Source organism: Bufo bufo, chromosome 3 (assembly GCF_905171765.1).
Source record: "Bufo bufo chromosome 3, aBufBuf1.1, whole genome shotgun sequence".
Lineage (NCBI taxonomy): Eukaryota > Metazoa > Chordata > Amphibia > Anura > Bufonidae > Bufo > Bufo bufo.
Genome location: NC_053391.1, coordinates 58761164 through 58783672, shown reverse-complemented (window position 1 = coordinate 58783672; position 22509 = coordinate 58761164). Strand labels below are relative to the sequence as shown.

General features: G+C 44.7%; 1 protein-coding gene across 2 annotated transcripts in view; it reads left to right on the top strand.

The window, feature by feature from the left end:
* Positions 1 to 22509, top strand: part of NCAM2 (neural cell adhesion molecule 2) — a 478060-nt gene that overhangs the window by 186369 nt on the left and 269182 nt on the right. The window lies entirely within an intron of this gene.

The following is a 22509-nucleotide window of genomic DNA, read 5'->3' as shown; positions in this document are numbered from 1 at the left end:
CAATAAAGACAAATCACAGAAAATAATGCACTTATACAATAAATGCAAAAATTATATATGAACTAAGCCCTCATTCTGATATGATAAAATCTGAGACTCTCAACCAATATATTTTGATCAAAACACCCTTTGCCAAGGTGGTCTCATGCAGGCAGATCCTACTCTAAATCTACCTATCTATATTCAGGAGACCAGACCCTGCACATATAGTGTGCTGCTTCTAGTTAACTTTTTGTGCATCAAGAAACCAATGAGAGGAGGAGCACGAACACCTACAGTGGATATAAAAAGTCTACACACCCCTGTTAAAATGTCAGGTTTCTGTGATATAAAAAAATGAGACAAAGATAAATCATTTCAGAACTTTTTTCACCTTTAATGTGACCTATAAACTGTACAACTCAATTGAAAAACAAACTGAAATCTTATAGGTAGAGGGAAGAAAAAATATAAAAATAAAATAATATGGTTGCATAAGTGTGCACACCCTTAAACTAATACTTTGTTGAAGCATCTTTTGTTTTTTTTTACAGCACTCAGTCTTTTTGGGTATGAGTCTATCAGCATGGCACATTTTGACTTGGAAAGATTTGCCCACTCTTCTTTGCAAACACACTCCAAATCTGTCAGATTGCGAGGGCATCTCCTGTGCACAGCCCTCTTCAGATCACCCCACAGATTTTTAATCTGATTAAGGTCTGGGCTCTGGCTGGGCCATTCCAAAACTTTAATCTTCTTCTGGTCAAGCCATTCCTTTGTTGATTTGGATGTATGCTTTGGGTCGCTGTCATGCTGAAAGATGAAGTTCCTCTTCATGTTCAGCTTTCTAACAGAAGCCTGAAGGTTTTGTGCCAATATTGACTGGTATTTGGAACTGTTCATAATTCCCTCTAGCGTAACTAAGGCCCCAGTTCCAGCTGAAGTAAAACAGCCCCTTGGCATGATGCTGCCACCACCATTCTTCACTGTGGGTATGGTGTTCTTTTGGTGATGTGCAGTGTTGTTTTTGCGCCAAACATATCTTTTGGAATTATGGCCAAAAAGTTCAACCTTGGTTTCATCAGACCATAACACCTTTTCCCAAATGCTTTTGGGAGACTTCAGATGTGTTTTTGCAAAATGTAGCCTGGCTTGGATGTTTTTCTTCGTAAGAAAAGGCTTTTGTCTTGCCACTCTACCCCATAGCCCAGACATATGAAGAATATGGGAGATTGTTGTCACATGTACCACACAGCCATTACTTGCCAGATATTCTTGCAGCTCCTTTAATGTTGCTGTAGGCCTCTTGGTAGCCTCCCAGACCAGTTTTCTTCTCGTCTTTTCATCAATTTTGGAGGGACGTCCAGTTCTTGGTAATGTCACTGTTGTGCCAGATTTTCTCCACTTGATGATGTCTTCACTGTGTTCCATGGTATATCTAATACCTTTGAAATTCTTGTGTACCCTTCTCCTGACTGATACTTTTTAACAATGAGATCCCTCTGATGCTTTGGAAGCTCTCTGTGGACCATGGCTTTTGCTGCGGGATACGACTAAGAAAATTTCAGAAAAGACCAACTAGAGCAGCTGAACTTTATTTGGGGTTAATCGGAGGCACTTTAAATGATGGCAGGTGTATGCTGAGTCCTATTTAACATGATTTTGAATGTGATTTCTTCATTTTGAACACAGCTACAACCCCAGTTATAAGAGGGTGTACACACTTATGCAACCACATTATTTTAGTATTTTTTTTGTTTTCTTCCCTCCACCTAAAAGATTTCAGTTTGTTTTTCAATTGAGTGGTACAGTTTATAGGTCACATTAAAGGTGGAAAAAGTTCTGAAATTATTTATCTTTGTCTAATTTTTTTACAGCACAGAAACCTGACATTTTAACAGGGGTGTATAGACTTTTTATATCCACTGTATATGTACCACCTAATCAAAGTCGCATGTGGGATAGGTGGGGCAAAAAGTGCACAAGAATGCTACTTCCAGGATAAAATAGAACTGCATTCACCCTTGAAGGTGCCACTCCTCCAAGCACATAAATTTATCAAAATCCCAGAAAAAGATACAAAACATCCTGCATGATATGATAACTAAATATGCAGATGTACATAGCAACATTTATAAGGAAAAAATCACGGAAAATAATGCACTAACACAATAGATGCAAACATTATATATGGACTAATCCCTCACTCTATGATAAAATCTGAGACTCTCAGCCAATATATCTTTATCAAAACACATCTGTGCCCGCCTACCCACGCCAAGGTGGTCTTAGGCAGGTCCTACGCTAAACCTACCTATGCCATTGGGTATCTATATTCAGCAGAGCAGCCCCTGCACATATAGTTTGCTGCTCCTTGTTACTGAGACCAGCTCTACAAACTAGTCAAAAAACACAGAAACAGATAAAAAAAAATAATAATAAATCCTGCACGATATGATAACTGAATATTCGGATGTGCATGGATGTGCCTGCCTACCCGCGCCAAGGTGGTCTCAGTCAGGCAGGTCCTACAGTACAACTACCTATGCCGTTGAGCATCTACATTCTGGAGAGCCATGCACATCTGCATATTCATTTATTACATCATGCAGGATGCTTTTTAATCTTTTCTCTGGGATTTTTGACTAGTTTTTGGTATACTCTAGAAGGAGTGACACCTTCAATTGTGAATGCACTTCTATTATCTGGGGATCAGCATTTTTGTGCACCTTTGCCCTGCCTACCTCACAGGCGACCTTGATTAGGTGGTACATGTAGTTGTGCGTGCTCCTCCTCTCATTGGTTGCTTGATGCACACAAAGGTGACTAGAAGCAGCACACTATATATGCAGGGTCTGCTCTCCTGAATATAGATCCCCATACAGCATAGGTAGGTTTAGAGTAGGACCTGCCTGTCTGAGACCACCTTGGCGCTGTTAGGCGGGCACAGATGTGTTTTGATCAAAATATATTGTCTGAGAGTCTCAGATTTCATCATATCAGAATGAGGGCTTAGTCCATATATAATGTTTGCATCTATTGTGTTGTGCATTATTTTCTCAGATTTTTCTTTTATAAATGTGGCTATACACATCTGCATATTCAGTTATCATATTGTGCAGGATGTTTTGTATCTGTTTCTGTGATCTTTGTTCTGCCAATAAAGACACTTCGAATCTGGAAGAGATAGAGAGATAGATAAATACGGTAGATAGATATATAGATAGATAGATATGGGCAGGGCTGGTGCAAGGATTTTTGCCACCCTAGGCAAAAGCTAATTTTGCCGCCCCCTTGACTCCGCCCATTGACCACACCCATTTTCCCGCCCACTTTTGCGCCCCTTTTTCAGCCACCTATTGCATGCAACATTTAACTATGGTCGTGTACCCTGTGCCAGTCTATGGTCAGGTACCCTGTGCCAGTCTGACTATGGTCGCGTACCCTGTGCCAGTCTGACTATGGTCATGTATATATAATATCCAGCCATTGTCTGCCACCTAGTACCATCCCAGTGATGCCAATCACTCTGCGCTGTTCAGCAGGTTGGCACACCAAAAACGAGCAGTGCCACCTATTCACTGTCAGGCGCCATTCAGCCACTGTCTGAAATCCTGTGCCACCAGGGCAACATAAAACAGTATGCTGCCTTGTGCCCTCTGCCAGTCTGGCACTGTCCTGCACCCTGTACCATTCATAGCCCTTTAGACAGTCTGTGCCACCTATTAGGCTCCATGTGCCACTGCTAGGCACCCTGTGCCAGTCAGAATCTATGGCCCCTAGTCAAGCAGCAGGTGTGCCCTGACCCCTGTACACAAGTGTGTGCCACCCTGCTGCCAGTCACTGTCCTGCAGCCTCTGACACCCTAGTGCAGGTTGTCAGAGTGCGGTTGCCAGGGGTGCAAACCAGGTTCTGCTCTTCGCTGTGCTCCAGTTCCACATTGCCTTGGCTCTTGCCAAGATCATGTGTCTTTGGCGCGTGATCCCGCGAGACCCACCTCTGGAGGTCACTGGTCTCGCGGGATTGCGCGCCCGAAGTCAGGGCCGGTGCAAGGATTTTTGTCAACAGAAGCAAATGTATATTTTGCCCCCCCCATATCATTTCACATTTCTGCCCCTCATGATTCATGTCCATTTCTTGCCCCCCCCATCATTTCACATTTCTGCCCCTCATGATTCATGACCATTTCTTGCCCCCCCCATCATTTCACATTTCTGCCCCTCATGATTCATGTCCATTTCTTGCCCCCCCTTGTGCTAATATCATAGTGCCATCCTCTCCCCCTGCCCCCTAATGTGCCAGTATCAAGTGCCTCTCTCCTCCCCTCTCCATGTGCCAGTATCATGGTGCCAATAGCCACCCTCTCCCCCGTGGCAGTAAAGTAACAGTACGGTATTAAAAAAAAAAAAAAAACACTTTCAGAAACGTTTCTCCTGGGACTCAAACTCATAACCTTTTACATCAGAAGCAAGGCATTTAACCACACAGCTATGAAAGCAGTGTAGCTAGTTACTTAAAAAAAAAAAGTTAAGTAGCAGTCCGGTATTTAAAAAAAAAAAAAAACACTTTCAGAAAAGTTTCTCCTAGGATTCGAACTCACAACCTTTCACATCAGAGGCAAGGCATCTACCCTCAAAGCTATGAGAGCTGTATAGACAGTTACTTAAAAAAATATATATATATATAAGGCTTCTACTGTAGATAACTTTGATACTTAGTGTACATCCATACACATGACAGCTGCCCCAGTACACTGTGTATGGATGTAGCAGAGCTGGGTGTGTTGGGGCAGCTGACATGTGTATGGATGTACACTAGGTATCAAAGTTACCTACAGTAGAAGTCATATATATATATATATATATATATATATATATATATATATATATATATATATATATATTTTTTTTTTTTTTTTTTTTTAAAACCAACTGGTAATACAGCTTTCATAGCTGTGAGGGTAGATGCCTTGCCTCTGATGTGTAAAGGTCGTGAGTTTGAATCCCAGGAGATACTTTTCTGAAAGAAAGCCGAAATGAGATTTAAATACACCAGGGTCTCGTAGCTGTGTGTCGCTCTCTCTGCCCGAAGTGAACTCGTTGGAGCGCATCCGGCCGGCAAGTACAGGAACAGAAGGAGATAATGACAAGTAGGGGGCGGGGCGCAGGCGGCAGCCAGCGCCCCCAGGCAGAGTGCGCTCTACTCGGTTGCCTACTCTGCTTATGGGTGGCGCCGGCCCTGGATATGGGACAGTTATATGGATAGATAGATAGATACTAAATAAAAAAAATGGCTGTACAAGACAAGGGGCAATGAAAACATGGAGGTGCAAGCCCATCGGTCTGACAATGACCAAAACTACAAAAAGAAGTCGTCAGGCAGCACACTCACATAAAGAAAAGCTTGGTAATACTGTATTTATTCATCCATACTGGAAGTGCGACCTTTCGGCTCTATACTGGAGCCTTTCTCAAGCTTGAGTTTTTCTTTATATGAGTGTGCTGCCTGACTTCTTTTTTAGATAGATACATACATACATACATATGAGATAGATAGATCACATATCAGTGTAGATTTCATAAACGTTTAGCCCTGTTCAGTCACTTTGCCCACCCTCATATATGTTTGTACTGGCAGAGTTTGTACATGCAGTACATGCAGTCTTTTATATAGCGTTCAGCAGATCTCATCAAGTGGTCACATCCTCCAGTAGATCTGCCGCAGCATGACATGACACTCTTCAGACCAGTCATTTTATTAAGGTAAATTATTTTGTTTTTCAACTTTCTTTCACTGTAAATATAAAACACTGAATGGAAGAGACAAAAGTATCGAAAAGAAAAACTTCACTCTTGGACATTTGCAGTAAATGGCGTTACTCGGCTGGGCATTTTACATAATTGCCCTCACTTTTGATGGTTCAAAGCCTATTTCATCCGAAAAGGAACTTTATGTTTTCATGTAAAATTCATGCATTAAAATTCCTTAATTTTGCCCGATTGGTGGCAAAAGTGATTTGGCGGCACTTAGTGGCAGTCACGCTGTAATTTATTTATTTCTGGCTGTAATGTTTGCAGACTGTTTTGAGTGACTTAGCAGAATTATGAAAGTGGAGCAATGGCTGGTATTCAGCAGTAATGGCCGTATATCATTCACATGCTAATGTCTATCCTCACGCAGCCTAACATTAGGATTCCTTTCTCTATGGCTTTCATACAAGGCTTGTCATATTTTATGGCAGCTAAAATATAGATTCCTTAGCACTCATCCATCAAAGTGGATTGAATATCCGGTGAAATTAATTTAGCATTTTGTGTCAAATTTATTTTCCGTTTAGGTTTTCTTTTCTTGAAGGTAGAATTGTAAGACATCAATTGAAATCTAAAGATCATTTGGCTTTTAGTTGCAATGAATATGAAATCCGTGCTGATGTGCACGTCGGAGGCATTGTGGCCACATAGCAGAGACCTAGCCTTAAACTCCAGAATGGCAAATTTGCCTAGTAACATATAGTACTATGTAAGATACTGTAATATTGTTATTTTGGTATTATTTTTTAATAAAAAAACTTATCAAAAATGCAAGCTCTTGAGCTGGCAAATTCTGAAACAATATAATACAAACCAATATGGTGGCTGCTATTATTGTCTTATTATTATTATTATTATTATTATTATTATTATTATTATTATTATTATTATTATTATTATTATCAACAATAAAGCAAAAGTAGTAGATTTCATTATTTTTAATGATTTTGTCAGGTGACTGGTTTATTTTTAATGAGTTCTTATTTATTCGTAAATGACAATGTGTATTTGGTAATTCCAATAAAGGTTATTTGAATTTGAATGAGATAGAAAGAAAGAAAGAAAGATAGAGATGTTTCCGTTCTCTTAATGGTACTTTTCTTAAGCAGTCCCAGTAAGAGAACTGAAACATTGCTTTGGTGATTAAAGAAAGAAGACTACTTTTGAACCACATCTTTGGGAGTGCCGTGGAATTTTTCTATTTTATTTTATTGGATGCTGGATCGCCTCCGCAGCCGCTGGCACACCACAAATTTTCAAATCGCTGTGTCACTCTCATTACTATTTTATAGATGGATAGATATATTGAAGATAAATAGGAGATAGATGCTAGATAGATAGATCTGAGATAGATTAGAGATAGATTAGAGATAGATAGATAGATAGATAGAGTTTATAATAAAGTACAAATAGCAGACATACAGATTTTTCCAATAAACTTCACAACTTTGAATTTTAAAAATACATTTGGTGCCAAATCAGACTTTCAGTGTTTAACAAGAATCCCTGTATTTCTTAGTCAGTGGTAAACGCATGCTGTAGAGAAGTTGTCAGTTTGTGAAAACGACAGGGGCCACATATAAGTGAATCAAGTGAAAATTACAAGCCTGTGTGTCCACTTTGCTTTCGGGCTCTGGCATTTGCCCGGCTCTCGTCACCAACCCTTGGATTCATATTAATTCTTCTCTGTCACAGAGATTTTACAGTTCTGCTCTCTTTAAAATTTCAACTAAGGAATGAGACAGCCGCTATTCCTAACTGATTTAATTACAGTAAATTAGAACACTTAATTCATGAATTATATTCAGTTCAGTAAAGTGTTAGGTTTGATGCAGGAATCCAAGTCTTGATGCTGTGTCTGTATAAAGGAAGCTCTCCAGAATATTTGTCCTTTCAAACTGAACAATAAACAGTTACCGTATTTTTCGCTTTATAAGATGCACTTTTCCCCCCCAAAAGTGGGGGGGAAATGGCTGTGCGGCTTATAAAGCGAATACTAGTCAGCACTTCCATTATGGAAGTGCTCACTAGTATGCATTAGGTGCCAGGAGCGGGGAAGAAGCGCTGCAAGTGCTTACGGTACTCACCCTTCCTGGTCTTCTTTGCTGAGGTCGGCACTACCCTGTCCTGGCCCCGTACAGCATCAAGATGTAGTGTAATGTAGTGAGAGCACTATGACCTAATGCTGCACGCTGTCAGGTTACTGTGCAGTGAGGGCCAAAGGAGACAGGGGAGCATGACTTCTGCCAGAAATGAAGAGGAGCTGCGGCGCAGGAGAGCAAAGAGGAGTTTTTTAATCTTATTCTGATCTGAGGTCTGATGGGGGTCAAAAACAAAGGGCTGATCTGAGGTCTGATGGGGGTCAGAAATGAAGGGCTGAATTGAGGTCTGATGGGGTATGACATTAAGAGCTGATCTGAGGTCTGCCGCGGGTCAGAAATAAAGGGCTGATCTGAGGTCTGCCGCGGGTCAGAAATAAAGGGCTGATTTGAGATCTGATAGGGGTCAGAAATAAAGGGCTGATTAGAAGTCTGATGGGGGTATGACATTAAGGGCTGATGTGAGGTCTTATGGGGTCTGACATACAGGGCTGATGGGATTCTGACAAAGGGGTCTGATATGGGGTCTGATATGATGTCGTGATATGGGGGTCTGAAGTGATGTCTTGATATTTATGGGGGTCTGATCTGAGGATCTGATATGAGGTCTGATGAAAAATATTTTTTTCTTATTTTCCTCCTCTAAAATCTCGGGTGCGTCTTATCATCGGGTGCGTTTTATAAAATGAAAAATATAATATATAAAATATAACAAAAGTAGAACTGACATCATTTTACACAGAGTTCCTACTAAGACAATAAATGACACATTTAATTATTGCAATAACATTTTAATTAGAGGTTTGAATATTGATTATACTGACAACAAATGTCATACTTGATGGTAAGGGTGCTCCTAACATTAAACCTAATATCAGCACAGATCCATTGGATTGTTCACCTTCCTAATACTCTTAAGATGGAATTTATCTGAGGAGAATATCTGAAGTCAGTTTTGCTTAAGTCTGTGTTGGCGGACTGTATGTCACATTTATCAAATATAATATGTTGTTTGATAAATTAGTCTTATTCTTTCACCACTCCTGACATGCCTATTTTAATAGCTGCATGCATTCCCTATGTAATAACAATTCTGGAACATCAATTCTGATGGTTCTATGTTGTGCCATTTCTTTATTATTTCTACTAGAAGTTATGAATTAATTGCTAGTAGTCTGCAGTAAGGGTACAGAGGGGTGGTAACCAGTTGGGGGGGGGGGGGGGACCTGCACAGTCTGAAAATGGCAGCCATGATTGGATAAAGTGAGAGTGTGCAAGTACACCCCCTAAACTGGTTACCTCCCCTTGTCAGACTGCTAACAATTCATTCATAACTTCTAGTAGAAATAATAAAGGAATGGCACAACACAAGGCCATAACAATGGATGCTCCAGAATTTTTAGTACATGGGGAATGCATAAAGATATTAAAAAAGGCATGTCAGGAGTGGTGAAAGGTCCTCTTTAAGCCTAACACTTTTATATAGAAGAGCTACTCCAGTATTCCTACTCCATCCTCTTACTGCAATGAGATTGAGACATTTTGGTGACTTTTTAAAAAAAAATCTCAGTGATAAATCTGAAGTGAAACTCATTAACAATGGTAACACATAGAGTTGAGCGAACCCGAACTGTAAAGTTCGGGTTCGTACCGAACTTTAGGATTTTCGGCCCCCGGACCCGAACATTTACGGGTTCGGTGTTCGACGATTTTTATGGCACTTTTTGAAAGGCTGCAAAGCAGCAAATCAACAAGCATCATGCTACTTGCCCCAAAAGGCCATCACAGCCATGCCTACTATTGGCATGGCTGTGGTTGGCCAACTGCAGCATGGGACCCAGCCTCTATTTAAGCTGAAGTCACGTAGCGCCGCCCGTCACTCTGCTCGGATGAGTGTAGGGAGAGGCTGCAGCTGCTGTGAGGGAAAGATCAGGGAGAAATCTCATCAAGAACTGGTTTATGTACTCAGCGATCTACAGAAAAAGTGTTTTGTGGGTGCAGTGCACAATTTTGTTAAGCCTGCCCTGAGCCAACTACTGCTGAAAACGAACTTTTTTTTCTTCAGTTAGTCAATATCAATACATGATCGGCAGCCATTTTATGCAACGATAGTGCACCAGCATAGGCTATCTGCAAGTCCAGAAATACAGCTTTGGCATACTGGTTTGAAAAAACCCTCTAATATACTGCACATATGGAATTAGACAAGCATAAGTGACTGTCACATTTAGGACAGAAATACAGCTTTTTGGTTAGGGTGAAAAACCCCTCTAATATACTGCACATCTAGAATTACATGTGCATAAGTCACTGTCACATTTAGGACAGAAATACAGCTTTTTGGTTACTGGGGTTAAAAAACCCTCTAATATACTGCACATCTGTGATTACACATGCATATGTCACTGTCACATTTAGGACAGAAATACAGCTTTTTGGTTAGGGTGAAAAACCCCTCTAATATACTGCATATCTGTGATTACATGTGCATAAGTCACTGTCACATTTAGGACAGAAATACAGCTTTTTGGTTACTGGGGTGAAAAAACCCTCTAATATAGTGCACATCTGTGATCACACGTGCATAAGTGACTGTCACATTTTGGACAGAAATATAGCTTTTTGGTTAGGGTGAAAAAACCCTCTAATATACTGCACATCTGTGATTACACGTGCATAAGTCAAGGTCACATTTAGGCCATAAATACGGCTTTGGCATACTGGGGTGAAAAAAGCCTCTAATATACTGCACATCTGTGATTACACATGCATAAGTCACTGTCACATTTAGGACAGAAATACAGCTTTTTGGTTAGGGTGAAAAAACCCTCTAATATACTGCACATCTGTGATTACATGTGCATAAATCACTGTCACATTTAGGACAGAAATACAGCTTTTAGGTTACTGGGGTGAAAAAACCCTCTAATATAGTGCACATCTGTGATTACACGTGCATAAGTCACTGTCACATTTTGGACAGAAATACAGCTTTTTGGTTAGGGTGAAAAAACCCTCTAATATACTGCACATCTGTGATTACACGTGCATAAGTCAAGGTCACATTTAGGCCATAAATACGTCTTTGGCATACTGGGGTGAAAAAACCCTCTAATATACTGCACATCTGTGATTACACGTGCTTAAGTCACTGTCACATTTAGGACAGAAATACAGTTTTATGGTTACTGGGGTGAAAAAACTCTCTAATATACTGCACATCTGTGATTACACGTGCATAAGTCACTGTCACATTTAGGACAGAAATACAGCTTTTTGGTTACTGGGGTGAAAAAACCCTCTAATATAGTGCACATCTGGGATTACACGTGCATAAGTCACTGTCACATTTAGGACAGAAATACAGCTTTTTGGTTACTGGGGTGAAAAAACCCTCTAATATACTGCACATCTGTGATTACACGTGCATAAGTCACTGTCACATTTAGGACAGAAATACAGCTTTTTGGTTACTGGGGTGAAAAAACCCTCTAATATACTGCACATCTGTGATTACACGTGCAGAAGTCACTGTCACATTTAGGACAGAAATACAGCTTTTTGGTTAGGGTGAAAAAACCCTCTAATATACTGGACATCTGTGATTACACGTGCATAAGTCACTGTCACATTTACGACAGAAATACAGCTTTTTGGTTAGGGTGAAAAAAAAACTCTAATATACTGCACATCTGGGATAACATGTGCATAAGTTAGTGTCACATTTAGGCCACAAATACCGCTGTCATATAGATAAAAAAAAAAATAGAGTGCAATACCCTACATCAGGGTTTATATTGGCGGTTCATTATTTTTAACATACTTAACCACTTTTTACTTTGCTTTGTGAACGCTAACTATGAGGCAAACATCTAATAAGGGACGCGTTCATGGTCGTGGTGGTGGTGTTGGTGGAGCCTCCGGTGCAGGGAGAGGACGTGACCGTTCTGCCACAGCTACACATCCTACTGAACCTACTACCTCAGGTCCCAGTAGCCGCCAGAATCTACAGTGATATTTGGTTGGGCCTAATGCCGTTCTAAGGATGGTAAGGCCTGAGCAAGTACAGGCGCTAGTCAATTGGGTGGCCGACAGTGGATCCAGCACGTTCACATTATCTCCCACCCAGTCTTCTGCAGAAAGCGCACAGGTGGTGCCTGAAACCCATGCCCATCAGTCTGTCACATTACCCCCGTGCATATCGGGGAACCTGTCTGAGCCTCAAGTCATGCAGCAGTCTCTTATGCTGTTTGAAGACTCTGCTGGCAGGGTTTCCCAAGGGCATCCACCTAGCCCTTCCCCAGGGGTGGAAGACATAGAATACACTGACGCACGACCGCTTATGTTTCCTGATGAGGACATGGGAATACCACCTCAGCACGTCTCTGATGATGACAAAACACAGGTGCCAACTGCTGCATCTTTCTGCAGTGTGCAGACCGAAAAGGAGGTCAGGGAGGAAGACTGGGTGGAAGACGATGCAGAGGACGATGAGGTCCTAGACCCCACATGGAATGAAGGTCGTGCCACTGACTTTTTAGAGTTCGGAGGAAGGGGCAGTGGTGAGACCGAGCCAACAGCGTAGCAAAAGCGGGAGCAGGGTGAAAAAGCAGAGCAGCCATCGCCAAAACAGTTCACCTGCCACTGGCCACCGTCAACATGGACCGAGCACACCAAAGGCAGCTTCAAGGAGTTCTCTCGCATGGCACTTCTTCACACAATGTGCTGATGACAAGATGCGAGTGGTTTGCACTCTGTGCCATCAGAGCCTGAAGCGAGGCATTAACGTTCTGAACCTTAGCACAACCTGCATGACCAGGCATCTACATGCGAGACACGGGCTGCAGTGGAGTAAGCACCTTCAAAACCAAGAAAGGGCTCAGGCCCCTCCTGCTGCCTCTTCTGCTGCTGCCTCGGCCTCTTCCTCCACCTCTGGAGGAACGTTGGCATCTGCCGCCCAGCAAACAGAGGATGTGCCACCAACAACACCACCTCCGTCACCAAGCATCTCCAACATGTTGTCATGCCCTGCTCAGGCTATGTGCGGAGGTCTGCCAGGTTAGCAGCAGGTGTGTAGCCTTTTCTTTTGTTTTGGAATTGAGCTATATCCGCCTCCCTTCAGGTGCACTGGGTGGGGTCGTTGGTTTGAGTTTAAATTACACCCACTCCCAGTGTCCTGTGCGGGTTATAGTTTCTGTCTGACTCTGTGAATGGAAGGAAGGAAGGAAGTAAGGATGGAAGTATTTGCTGTTCCTGCTCAGAAAAGATAAGTTGGTTTTTGTTTTCTTGTGGTTGGCTGTCTAGGCTGTTAGAGAGACGCCTGCCCCCTCCAGGTTCTGAGGGAGCAGGCTGCCTCTATCCCCCTTTCACCATCTTAGGGATTTTAGGGAATTTTCAGCCCAGGCATAAGGACACGTTATTCCCATCTTCAGGGTCTGAACGTGGGCATAGAAGTATAGGGAGACCTAGACACTTGTTTGTTTATTTTTCTGTGTATCTGGTATTCCTGTCCGCCGTGACACATGTCACACGGAAGCGTTCAGCTCTCCATCTCACAAACCTTTGAGAGAAAGCGTAAATTCCCACCTAGCCACCCTCGATCCCTTGCCCTGAATGCCAGCATTTCTAAACTGCTGTCCTTTGAAATGCTGGCATTCAGGCTGGTGGAGACGGACAGCTTCAAACAGCTCATGTCACTTGCTGTCCCACAGTACGTCGTTCCCAGCCGCCACTACTTCTCCAGGAGAGCAGTGCCCTCCATGCACAACCAAGTATCAGATAAAATCAAGTGTGCACTGTGCAACGCCATCTCTGGCAAGGTCCACCTAACCACAGATACGTGGACCAGTAAGCATGGCCAGGGACGCTATATCTCCCTAACTGCACACTGTGTAAATGTAGTGGCCGCTGGGCCCCAGGCGGAGAGCTGATTGGCGCACGTCCTTCCGCCGACAAGGATCGCAGGGCATCATTCTTTGCCTCCTGTTGCCTCCTCTTCCTACTCGGCTTCCTTCTCCTCTTCTACCACCTCCTCATCCGGTCAGCGACAGACCTTCACCACCAACTTCAGCACAGCCAGGGGTAAACGTCAGCAGGCCATTCTGAAACTGATGTGTTTGGGGGACAGGCCCCACAGCTGCCAGTGGGCCTCAAGCTGGGCCTGGTGGTGTGCGATAATGGGCGAAATCTCGTTGCAGCTCTGGGTTTGACGCACATCCCTTGCCTGGCACATGTGCTGAATTTGGTGGTGCAGAAATTCATTCACAACTACCCCGACATGTCTGAGCTGCTGCATAAAGTGCGGGCCGTTTGTGCGCGCTTCCGGCATTCTCATCCTGCCGCCGCTCGGCTGTCTGCTTTACAGCGTAACTTCGGCCTTCCCGCTCACCGCCTCATATGCAATATAGCCACCAGGTGGAACTTTACCTTGCACATGCTGGAGAGACTGTGCGAGCAGCAGCAGGCCATAGTGGCGTTTCAGCTGCAGCACGTACAGGTGAGTCGCACTGCAGAACAGCACCACTACACCACCAGTGACTGGGCCTCCATGCGAGACCTGTGTGCCCTGTTGCCCTGTTTCGAGTACTCCACCAACATGGCTAGTGGCGATGACGCCGTTATCAGCGTTACAATACCACTTCTATGTCTCCTTGAGAAAACACTTAGGGCGATGATAGAAGAGGATGTGGCCCAGGACGAGGAGGAGGAAGAGGGATCATCTCTAACACTTTCAGGCCAGTCTTTTAGAAGTGTCTCAGAAAGAGGATTTTTGCAACAGCAGAGGCCAGGTACAAACTTGGCCAGCCAGGGCTTACTACTGGAGGACAAGGAGGAGGAGAATGAGGAGGAGGAGGATAGGGATGAAGCATGTTCACATGGGGGTGGTATCCAACTTAGCTCGGGCCCATCACTGGTGCGTGGCTGGGGGGATACGGAGGACGCAGATGATACGCCTCCAACAGAGGACAGCTTGTCCTTTCATCTGGGCAGCCTGGCACACATGAGCGACTACATGCTGCAGTGCCTGCGCAACGACTGCAGAGTTGCCCACATTTTAACGTTTTCTGACTACTGGGTGGCCACCCTGCTGGATCCCCATTACAAAGACAATGTGCCGTCCTTAATTCTCTAACTGGAGCGTGATCAGAAGATGCGCGACTTCAGGCGCACAATGGTATACGCGCTCCTGAGAGCATTCCCGACTGACGCCGGGTAACAAGTGGAAGCATAAGGCGAAGGCAGGGGAGGAGGAAGAGGTCGCCAATGCAGCTGTGTCAGCGCCAGCACCTCAGAAGGCAGGGTTAGCATGGCCGACATGTGGAAAAGCTTTGTCACCTCGCCGCAACAACCGGCCCCAACTGCTGATGGAGTGTGTTAGCAGGAGGCAACATGGTGGAACAGTACCTGTGCACACGACTACACGTACTGACTGATGGTTCTGCCCCTTTCAACTTCTGGGTCTCCAAATTGTCCACATGGCCTTGGAGGTGCTGGCCTGCCCTGCAGCCAGTGTACTCTCTGAACGTGTATTTAGCACGGCAGGAGGCGTCATTACAGAGAGACGCAGCCGCCTGTCCACAGCCAACGTGGACAAGCTCACGTTCATTAAAATGAACCAGGCTTGGATCCCACAAGATTTGTCTGTCAAAACATACCTTCTTGTACTCAAGTCAAGTGCAATGATTCTTTGTTTTCTTTTTTTTTATTTGTCCCAATATTTTGGGGGATCTCTACCCCATTAAAATAAAATAAAAAAACATTGTTGGCTACCTGTTCCTCCTCCATTGCTGCCTCCACCTACAACACCACATTCACCGCCTCCTCAACCTCCGACTCCATATCCACCTCCGTCTCTGAGTTGCAGGTTAATAATTTGTAATTTTTAGTTATTTTATTTCATTTTAAGTTATTTCCCTATCCACATTTGTTTGCAGAGCAGTTGCCATGCTCTTAAGCACATTTTACTGCCTTTTACATCCCTCTAGCCTTTTTAAGGACTATTTTAGAGCCATATTAATTAAAAAAAAAAGCCAATTTTAGTGCCCTAAATTGAAAAAATTCTTATTTTCAATTGTCGGGTGACATTTTACCATTTTTGGCGTATACAAACCCCTGCTGTGCCTGGGTGACAGGGGCCTAAATCTCTCAAAATCCTCTGTTGTATTGCTGGGTGACATGAACCCCCTATTGCCGTGAATGAACCCCTGCTCTGCATTGCTGACAGGGGCCTAAATCTCAAAAAATCCTCTGTTGTATTGCTGGGTGACATGAACCCCCTTTTGCCGTGAATGAACCCCTGCTCTGCATTGCTGACAGGGGCCTAAATCTCTCAAAATCCTCTGTTCTATTGCTGGGTGACATGAACCCCATTTTGCCGTGAATGAACCCCTGCTCTGCATTGCTGACAGGGGCCTAAATCTCTCAAAATCCTCTGTTCTATTGCTGGGTGACATGAACCCCCTTTTTCCGTTAATGAACCCCTGCTCTGCATTGCTGACAGGGGTCTAAATCTCTCAAAGTCCTCTGTTGTATTGCTGGGTGACATTAACCCCCTTTTGCCGTGAATGAACCCCTGCTGTGCCTGGGTGACCGGGGCCAAAATCTCTCAAAATCCTTTGTTGTATTGCTAGGTGACATGAACCCCCTTTTGCCGTGAATGAACCCCTGCTGTGCCTGGGTGACTGGGGCCTAAATCTCTGAAAATCCTCTGTTGTATTGCTGGGTGACATGAACCCCCTTTTGCCTTGAATGAAATCCTGCTCTGCATTGCTGACAGGGGCCTAAATCTCTCAAAATCCTCTGTTGTATTGCTGGGTGACATGATCCCCCTTTTGTCATGAATGAACCCCTGCTCTGCATTGCTGACAGGGGCCTAAATCTCTCAAAATCCTCTGTTGTATTGCTGGGTGACATGAACCCCCTTTTGCCGTGAATGAACCCCTGCTGTGCCTGGGTGACTGGGGCCAAAATCTCTCAAAATCCTCTGTTGTGTTGCTGGGTGACATCAACCCCCTTTTGCTGTAAATGAACCCCTGCTGTGCCTGGGTGACTGGGGCCTAAATCTCTCAAAATCCTCTGTTGTATTGCTGGGTGACCTGATCCCCCTTTTGCCGTGAATGAACCACTGATCTGCATTGCTGACAAGGGCCTAAATCTCTCAAAATCCTCTGTTGTATTGCTGGGTGACATGAACCCCTTTTTGCCGTGAATGAACCCCTGCTCTGCATTGCTGACAGGGGCCTAAATCTCTCAAAATCCTCTGTTGAATTGCTGGGTGACATGAACCCCCTTTTGCCGTGAATGAACCCCTGCTGTGCCTGGGTGACTGGGGCCAAAATCTCTCAAAATCCTCTGTTGTGTTGCTGGGTGACATCAACCCCCTTTTGCTGTAAATGAACCCCTGCTGTGCCTGGGTGACTGGGGCCTAAATCTCTCAAAATCCTCTGTTGTATTGCTGGGTGACCTGATCCCCCTTTTGCCGTGAATGAACCCCTGATCTGCATTGCTGACAGGGGCCTAAATCTCTCAAAATCCTCTGTTCTATTGCTGGGTGACATGAACCTTATGAACCCCTGCTGTGCCTAGGTGACTGGGGCCTAAATCTCTCAAAATCCTCTGTTCTATTGCTGGGTGACATGAACACCTTTTTGCCGTGAATGAACCCCTGCTCTGCATTGCTGACAGGGGCCTAAATCTCTCAAAATCCTCTGTTGAATTGCTGGGTGACATGAACCCCCTTTTGCCGTGAATGAACCCCTGCTGTGCCTGGGTGACTGGGGCCAAAATCTCTCAAAATCCTCTGTTGTGTTGCTGGGTGACATCAACCCCCTTTTGCTGTAAATGAACCCCTGCTGTGCCTGGGTGACTGGGGCCTAAATCTCTCAAAATCCTCTGTTGTATTGCTGGGTGACCTGATCCCCCTTTTGCCGTGAATGAACCCCTGATCTGCATTGCTGACAGGGGCCTAAATCTCTCAAAATCCTCTGTTCTATTGCTGGGTGACATGAACCTTATGAACCCCTGCTGTGCCTAGGTGACTGGGGCCTAAATCTCTCAAAATCCTCTGTTCTATTGCTGGGTGACATGAACCCCCTTTTGCCGTGAATGAACCCCTGCTGTGCCTGGGTGACTGGGGCCAAAATCTCTCAAAATCCTCTGTTGTGTTGCTGGGTGACATCAACCCCCTTTTGCTGTAAATGAACCCCTGCTGTGCCTGGGTGACTGGGGCCTAAATCTCTCAAAATCCTCTGTTGTATTGCTGGGTGACCTGATCCCCCTTTTGCCGTGAATGAACCCCTGATCTGCATTGCTGACAAGGGCCTAAATCTCTCAAAATCCTCTGTTGTATTGCTGGGTGACATGAACCCCTTTTTGCCGTGAATGAACCCCTGCTCTGCATTGCTGACAGGGGCCTAAATCTCTCAAAATCCTCTGTTGAATTGCTGGGTGACATGAACCCCCTTTTGCCGTGAATGAACCCCTGCTGTGCCTGGGTGACTGGGGCCAAAATCTCTCAAAATCCTCTGTTGTGTTGCTGGGTGACATCAACCCCCTTTTGCTGTAAATGAACCCCTGCTGTGCCTGGGTGACTGGGGCCTAAATCTCTCAAAATCCTCTGTTGTATTGCTGGGTGACCTGATCCCCCTTTTGCCGTTAATGAACCCCTGCTCTGCATTGCTGACAGGGGTCTAAATCTCTCAAAGTCCTCTGTTGTATTGCTGGGTGACATTAACCCCCTTTTGCCGTGAATGAACCCCTGCTGTGCCTGGGTGACTGGGGCCAAAATCTCTCAAAATCCTTTGTTGTATTGCTAGGTGACATGAACCCCCTTTTGCCGTGAATGAACCCCTGCTGTGCCTGGGTGACTGGGGCCTAAATCTCTGAAAGTCCTCTCTTGTATTGCTGGGTGACATGAACCCCCTTTTGCCTTGAATGAAATCCTGCTCTGCATTGCTGACAGGGGCCTAAATCTCTCAAAATCCTCTGTTGTATTGCTGGGTGACATGAACCTTATGAACCCCTGCTGTGCCTGTGTGACTGGGGCCTAAATCTCTCAAAATCCTCTGTTGTATTGCTGGGTGACTTGATCCCCCTTTTGTCGTGAATGAACCCCTGCTCTGCATTGCTGACAGGGGCCTAAATCTCTCAAAATCCTCTGTTGTATGGCTGGGTGACATGAACCCCCTATTGCCGTGAATGAACCCCTGCTCTGCATTGCTGACAGGGGCCTAAATCTCTCAAAATACTCTGTTCTATTGCTGGGTGACATGAACCCCTTTTTGCCGTGAATGAACCCCTGCTCTGCATTGCTGACAGGGGCCTAAATCTCTCAAAATCCTCTGTTGTATTGCTGGGTGACATGAACCTTATGAACCCCTGCTGTGCCTGTGTGACTGGGGCCTAAATCTCTCAAAATCCTCTGTTGTATTGCTGGGTGACTTGATCCCCCTTTTGTCGTGAATGAACCCCTGCTCTGCATTGCTGACAGGGGCCTAAATCTCTCAAAATCCTCTGTTGTATGGCTGGGTGACATGAACCCCCTATTGCCGTGAATGAACCCCTGCTCTGCATTGCTGACAGGGGCCTAAATCTCTCAAAATACTCTGTTCTATTGCTGGGTGACATGAACCCCTTTTTGCCGTGAATGAACCCCTGCTCTGCATTGCTGACAGGGGCCTAAATCTCTCAAAATCCTCTGTTGTATTGCTGGGTGACATGAACCCCCTTTTGCCGTGAATGAACCCCTGCTGTGCCTGGGTGACTGGGGCCAAAATCTCTCAAAATCCTCTGTTGTATTGCTGGGTGACATCAACCCCCTTTTGCTGTAAATGAACCCCTGCTGTGCCTGGGTGACTGGGGCCTAAATCTCTCAAAATCCTCTGTTGTATTGCTGGGTGACCTGATCCCCCTTTTGCCGTGAATGAAATCCTGATCTGCATTGCTGACAAGGGCCTAAATCTCTCAAAATCCTCTGTTCTATTGCTGGCTGACATGAACCTTATGAACCCCTGCTGTGCCTGGGTGACTGGGGCCTAAATCTCTCAAAATCCTCTGTTGTATTGCTGGGTGACATGAACCCCTTTTTGCCGTGAATGAACCCCTGCTCTGCATTGCTGACAGGGGCCTAAATCTCTCAAAATCCTCTGTTGTATTGCTGGGTGACATGAACCCCCTTTTGCCGTGAATGAACCCCTGCTGTGCCTGGGTGACTGGGGCCAAAATCTCTCGAAATCCTCTGTTGTATTGCTGGGTGACATCAACCCCCTTTTGCTGTAAATGAACCCCTGCTGTGCCTGGGTGACTGGGGCCTAAATCTCTCAAAATCCTCTGTTGTATTGCTGGGTGACCTGATCCCCCTTTTGCCGTGAATGAACCCCTGATCTGCATTGCTGACAGGGGCCTAAATCTCTCAAAATCCTCTGTTCTATTGCTGGGTGACATGAACCTTATGAACCCCTGCTGTGCCTAGGTGACTGGGGCCTAAATCTCTCAAAATCCTCTGTTGTATTGCTGGGTGACATGATCCCCCTTTTGCCGTGAATGAACCCCTGCTCTGCATTGCTGACAGGGGCCTAAATCTCTCAAAATCCTCTGTTGTATTGCTGGGTGACATGAACCCCCTTTTGCCATGAATGAACCCCTGCTGTGCCTGGGTGATTGGGGCCTAAATCTCTCAAAATCCTCTGTTGTATTGCTGGATGACATGAACCCCCTTTTGCCATGAATGAACCCCTGCTCTGCATTGCTGATAGGGGCCTAAATCTCTCAAAATCCTCTGTTGTATTGCTGGGTGACATGAACCCCCTTTTGCCGTGAATGAACCCCTGCTCTGCATTGCTGACAGGGGCTTAAATCTCTCAAAACCCTCTGTTCTATTGCTGGGTGACATGAACCCCCTTTTGCCATGAATAAACCCCTGCTCTGCATTGCTGACAGGGGCCTAAATCTCTCAAAATACTCTGTTGTATTGCTGGGTGACATGAACCCCCTTTTGCCGTGAATGAACCCCTGTTGTGCCTGGGTGACTGGGGCCAAAATCTCTCAAAATCCTCTGTTGTGTTGCTGGGTGACATGAACCCCCTTTAGCCGTGAATGAACCCCTGCTCTGCATTGCTGACAGGGAACTAAATTTAGTGAAAACATCTGTTACTGATCGGAAGATGCACGACTACAAGCGCACGCTGATGATAGCATTTCCACCTTACAGCGGGGGCACAGTGGAATCACAAGGCGAAGGCAGAGGAAGAGGTCGCCAACGCAGCTGGGGCACCACCAGCACCTGAGAAGGCAGGGTTAGCATGGCCAAAATGTGGAAAAGCTTTGTCAGCCTTGGAGGTGCTGACCTGCCCTGCAGCCAGTGTATAGTGTGATTGTGTGTTTAGCATGGCAGAGAGCATTATCACAGGCCGCAGCCAATGTGGACAAACTTACGTTTATTAAAATGAACCAGGCATGGATCCCACAGGACTTGTCCGTACCTTGTGCAGAATAGACATTTATACCAGCCTCAACCATCCATTCTTGTACTTAAGTGCACCTATTCTTAGTTTTATTTTGTTATATGTCCCAATATTTTGGGGGATACCCCAATTTAAAAATAAAAAATAACACAAATCAGTGTTGGCTACCTATTCCTCCTTCACTGCCACATCCACCCATCCACCGCCTCCTCAACCTCCTACTCCTAGATCCAGATTTTTATTTTTAGTTTTTCTGTATTTTATGTTATTTTAAGTCATTTCCCTATCCACATTTGTTTGCAGAACAGTTGTCATGCTCTTAAGCACATTTTGATGCCTTTTGCAGCCCTCTAGCCCTTTCCAGAACTATTTTAGAGCCATTTCACTGCCCAAAAGTTCGGGTCCCCATTGACTTCAATGGGGTTCGGGTTCCGGGTCAAGTCCGGGTCCCGAACCCGAACTTTTTTTTCAAATTCGGCTGAACCTGCCGAACCCGAACATCCAGGTGTCTGCTCAACCCTAGTAACACACCTACAACCACTCAAATTGAAATGAGTGGTGTAAAAATACAAAAAGTCCCAAAGCAAGCTCAAAAAGTTGCAAATGCCCCACTTTTTGACACCAGAATTCTGGGGTGAAGGCATGATAAATCAGGGTCATTGATGTCCCAGCAACATTTGACAAAAATGACATCTTAAGAGTCACTGTACTTTCACACAATTTCATTTCTTTTTAAAGAGAATGGTTTTTAAAAAATATGCCCGCATCCACCTGAAAAAACACTGTAAAGATATGGCAACTAGGGGTCTCACTTCCACCTAATTTGTAGTCCACTGCTTGTTGTCAGGCAAGAGTTGCCCCTTGTAACAGAGTCTCAGAAGACGACTGAGAGAAAGTAGGGGCGTGTCAGAGCTAGCTTAGATTGTGAGGCTGATAAAGAATATTAAATATTACAGGAGCCTCCTGCATTTCTGTGAGATTTATCTCTCCTTTTCAGCTTTTTGAGCTCCCTAGAAAAAAAAATAAACATAGTGGAATGTAAGGGAAGTGAGGTCACTACCTACTGTATTCGCAGAAGGGAGACACCCACTGCTTGTGAGAGAAATGCATCTAGCTGTGCAGCTGAAACAGAGAATCATATGGTTTAAAGAAACTTTAGGG